The sequence below is a fragment of the Quercus lobata genome, unplaced genomic scaffold (assembly GCF_001633185.2).
Source record: "Quercus lobata isolate SW786 unplaced genomic scaffold, ValleyOak3.0 Primary Assembly Scq3eQI_24, whole genome shotgun sequence".
Taxonomy (NCBI): domain Eukaryota; kingdom Viridiplantae; phylum Streptophyta; class Magnoliopsida; order Fagales; family Fagaceae; genus Quercus; species Quercus lobata.
Genome location: NW_022154715.1, coordinates 26112 through 31282, shown reverse-complemented (window position 1 = coordinate 31282; position 5171 = coordinate 26112). Strand labels below are relative to the sequence as shown.

Below are 5171 nucleotides of genomic sequence, written 5' to 3'. Positions count from 1 at the left end.
GAACTTGCAACACTGGTCTATGATTAATTTGTTAGATTAAATAATTATATGCCTTAGCACAGTTTTATTATTACTATTTTTTTTTCATTGCTGCTTCTTACCGACCAAAAAAGGTTCCAGTTGATTAATTGTAGAATATATATTTCTAAAAAAAAGAAAAGCTGTAGAATATATATATATATATATATATATATATTATATAAAGGGTATATGAACGTCACCAAGAGTGATCAACTTCATGGGTTGGCTATTTCCTATTCAGTCTGTCACTCATGACAATCCTTTCTAGAGATTTCGTCATTTTTATATATCATAACTCAACGTTGAATTTGTTGGCCAAGTGGCTAAAAGAAAGATATAACTCATTCTACCATTGCTACATAGTCTACATTGCACATTAATATATATATATATATATATATGAATCATTCATATGTTTGAATGATTACAATTCCTGTGGATGTTTTTATTGTGTAAACAAGACCAAATTTATCTGCAAAACACAATGTAGCCCTCAAATAGAACATGGAAAAACAAAAGAGCATGAAATCCAAAATACAAAGAAAAAAAATCCCATGAACATTTACCACAATCTTGGTTTGTTTCCCAGTTTCTCTATCTTTTCCATAAAGCTCAACCAATTTGTCATAGTTTGGAATTGGTTTGTTCTTAAACTCTATTGCTTTTAGGTTTAGCCTGTTAAAAAAGGGCAACAAAATAAGAATTGTCAAAAGTATGAATCCACAACCAAAGTTCTGGTGTACTAATATTACTAGTAAGTTTAAGTGTAGAATTTCTATTGTCATTAACAAACCATGAGTCAATAAGGCAGCAAATTTGTGCGTTACATATTTACAAAAAATTTTGAATTAAGCAAATATCACAAAGTCATACATCATGGCTCCCTATGTTTTGTTGAGCAGATGCAAGAAGATCATTGCAACCATTCTAACATCCAAGACATCCCAGAAGTTCAATCATCAAAACCACAAAGAAGTTGGAAGTTACAAATGACAGCACTACACGGTTCTTAAGGGAGTATCAATTGAAATTATTTAGGAGCAAAGGTTAAAAAAACAAAAAAGAAACGGGGATGGCATATCAGAGTTAATTTGGTAGTACACAACATTGGGACTCCACGAGATTCCAAGTTCAACTATTTCCTATGAATCCAAACTTAATGTGTACACCTTAATCATGGATTTATGATAATCAAACCAAATCCTCACAACCTTGTAGTCATTACTCTGGGAATCATAAGCAAATCCGAGTGTAGCACAATGATGGGGTTTCAAATCAATACAAGAAGGTAACCAAGAGGACAAAAAAAAGGAACCAAATCGTGCTTATTGCCTAGCAAAATTTAAGAAAACAAAGGGGGGCAAAATTGATTCATATCAAGCGCAGAGATGGGTTAAGTGGTTCAGTTTAATAGGTCCAATATTATGCATAAATAGATTTCAATAGTTAAAATCTATTTGACTAACATGAGGCGTAAAATTTAAAAAATATATGTATATATATATATATATTAATTTGATATTTTATGTCACATTTTCCCACCAATCGAAAGGCTCAGATTTATCAAAAACAATTTTAAAAAAATTATTGCCATTTGATGACCTGCCAGAGCATTCCCCTCTAACAAACTCTGCCAGGACACTCACTCCTACGCCCTCAATGCCATACCCTCAAATACAAAATTCTATTTCCTGATTCATTACAACGGGCAGAGAGAAAATCCTCTCTAGCCTCTCTCATTTCTCTCCCTTTTCCTCCATGACAAACCCAGAGAGAAAAACCCAAAAATCCCACCAAAACACAGGGAAAAAAAAAAAAAACCAGAAAAATTCAAAATAGTGCAGAAATTCAGTTATAAGGGAAGACAGAACAAAGAACTTCAATAAGTTTCTTCTATCCCTATCTCATTCTTTTTCCCCACTTTTGTTTTTGTTTAGATTCCAATTTTCTCTACATTTTCTTTGCAGCCAAACATCAACCGGAGCAATCACAAAAGGCTAAATCACAAAAAGGGAAGCAACAACACAGCAAGCAGGATAGAGAAAAATATCAACCAAAAATCACAAAAAACGAAAGGTAAATCCGAAAACCTCTGTTTCATATGTGTGTATACACTCTCTAATACATGCTCACAAAGCCTCACAAACACAAAGCACATGAGCACAAAAATCTCAGTACCTTACCCTCGGTCATACCTGTGTTGTTCACGCGCTCACGCGCCACCACATGTGATCTCACGCGTCACCGCGGCCACGGTCCTTGGCAGATCCGTGAAGGCTTTAACAACCTACACAACACCGATTCATGTTCCACGCGCCGTTTGGGGCTCTCCTAGGTGGTAGATCGAGAAGTTGAGTTCTAGGTTTTAGAGAGAGAGATCGGATAAAAATGAAGGGTTAGGCTCGGGTTTAGAGAGAGAAAGGATGAGAGGTTGGGAACCACCATCGTGGTGGTGGCGGCTGGGCTTCACGACGGAGCTAGGAGGCTGTGCCTCGTTTAGATCGAAGAGAGGGTGAGACCGATCCAGAGCGAGCTAGGTTATAGGTTTCGGTTTTAGAGAGAAGTTGAGACTGAGATGTGAAACCACCGCCGTTGTTGGCGGTGATGAGTTTGAGAGGCTTCGGCCATGGTGGTCTGAGACAGAGAGACGGTTCAGATCCGAGGAGTAGAGAGAGATTTCGAGGTTGAGAGACTTGGTTCGGAGATGGAGAAGACCACCGAAGTGGTGGTGCTGGTGATCGGAGTGACGAGTTCGGGTACTGGGCCATGGAGGCTCGGGTGTGAGAGAGAGTGAAGGCTCTGGAAGTTCAAGATCCAGAGGTAAACGGTAGGTTAGGGAAAGATTTTTGAAGCGGGTCGGCCAGACCCGTTTAGCTGGGTCCGAACCGGTTCCCTAAGTAAGATTTGGGCCAGATGAGGGCCCTAGGCCCAATCCGAGGATGATATGGGTTCAGATCTCTGAACTTCTCTCAATTCACTAGTTCAAGCCCATCAGCTTTTAGAGCCTAGCCCAGGTCCACCTTTAGAATTAACCCATCTCACTTTTTAGTAAGTTTTAGCCCAAATATTAATAAAAAGGGTGTATGGCTAGCTTTTTCATAATAATTCAATATGCCATCATATTTGCCATGTCCGCATTATGTCATGGAACTATGTCATATTTGCATATTGGTCCATAACTTAGTTATATTTGCATTTTGTTCAACAAACTTGTCATATATTTATATTTACCTAAAACTTTCTCAAAATCATATTTTGACCCATATTTTTCCTCAAAATTGCCAAAATGGCATTTTTCCCCAAATCTTTCTAAAATTGCAAGAAATCCTTCCTACTTTTCAAAATCCTTTTGTGCGATGTCTAATGCCTTGTATGTGCGATGCTTTTAATATGTTTATGCCCATACCCTCGTATGTGGTTGATATAATGCTTTTATTTGCTTTGCTTCACTACTTCCTTTGTTTGATTCTTGTTTGTTTGCATGTGATGGACGAAGCACACATCAGGCTTTAGAGAAGCAAATGAAAAGATATAGATCTATAGACCCTAAGGGTTTAGCCACTGCAAGAGGTACACTTTTTCCTTAAACTCTCTTTTAGAACCTTGTCTAGCTACTTTCCTAGATTAGGTTTTCATTTCTTGCACTATGCTTTGGGCCATACCTTTTGGGTGTGGATAAGTCTACATTTTTGTATCTTGCTTTGGGCCACACCTTTTAGGTGTGGACATGTCTACATTCCTAATCTGCATGATGAAAATATATTGTGCATACAATATGTTTCAAAGGTTTCTCATGCACTTCGGATGACGAACATCCGTGATTAGGTGTCAAGCCCTCCCAAACCATGGATGCATCTTGTCCTTGGAGTATGGGTATGCATTCAAGGCTTATAAGGTAGATACATACTCAAGCTTTATAGGGTGTATTATCTACCACGTGTAATTGCCCCTATTCATGACAGTTAGTGACATGTAGGTTCGTTGTGTATACAACACACACCACGTGTTCAATACTTAGATGCAACTCGACAGAATTCAAATCTACTTCAAATCCAGAAATTTCGTACATCTAATGTGCACAATTTCTCGTTGAATTTACGAAATTATGTATATTCAACGTATCTGCATAATTCAAATTTTCTGCAAATCCAGAAAATCTGTATATCTAATATACATAATTTCCCGATAAATTTATGCAATTCTGTATAATCAACGTATTTACAGAATTCCAATTTTCAACAAATCCAGACACCTAATTTACAAAATTTCCCGCTGAATTTAAGCAATTTAGGACATTCAAATTTTTAGCAAATCTAGAAAATCTGTACATCTATTGTACACAATTTCCCCTTAAATTTACGAAATTCTAGATATTCAATTTCTTTGCAAATACAGACATTTCATACATATAATGTACATAATTTCCCGTTGAATTTACGCATTTCAGGATATTCAATTTCTCTACAAATCTGGACATTTCGTACATTTAATGTACACAATTTCCCATTGAATTTACACAGTTCTGGATATCCAATTTCTCTGCAAAGAAAGACATTCCATACATATATAATGTACACAATTTGACACTGAATTTACGAAATTCTGGATATTCAATTTCATCGCCAAACCAGAAATTCCGTAAATGATATGTACACAATTTCTCGTAGAATTTACGTAGTTTTGAATATTCAATTTCTTTGCAAATCTGGACATTCCGTACATTTAATGTACACAATTTCCCATTGAATTTACACAGTTCTGGATATTCAAGTTCTCTGCAAATACAGACATTCCGTACATATATAATGTACACAATTTTCCACTGAATTTACGAAATTTTGGATATTCAATTTCTCCACAAAACTAGACATACCGTACATATAATGTACACAATTTTCTGTTAAATTTACACAGTTCTGGATATTCAATTTCAATTCAAATCCGGACATTCCGTACATTTAATGTACATAATTTCCTGCTGAATTTACGCAGTTCTGGATATTCAATTTTATCTGCAAATCCAGTCATTTCGTACGTATAATGTACATAATTTCCCGTTGAATTTACATAGTTTTGGATATTTAATTTCACTGCAAATGCAGACATTTCGTACAAATATAATGTACACAATTTCACGCTGAATTTAGGAA

At 36.1% G+C, this 5171-nt stretch overlaps 1 long non-coding RNA gene across 3 annotated transcripts; it reads right to left on the bottom strand.

Annotated features, from left to right (window-relative positions):
• Window positions 1–442: 442 nt before the first annotated feature.
• On the bottom strand, window positions 443–3422 carry LOC115973075. 3 transcript variants are annotated; one of them, XR_004087602.1, is made up of 2 exons: window positions 2200–3422; window positions 443–696 (listed from the first exon to the last, which is right to left on the bottom strand). It is a non-coding gene; the product is annotated as an uncharacterized LOC115973075 (long non-coding RNA). The 3 variants fall into 3 exon arrangements; XR_004087601.1 differs by having other exon boundaries at window positions 2205–3422; XR_004087600.1 differs by having other exon boundaries at window positions 2217–3422.
• Window positions 3423–5171: the final 1749 nt, after the last annotated feature.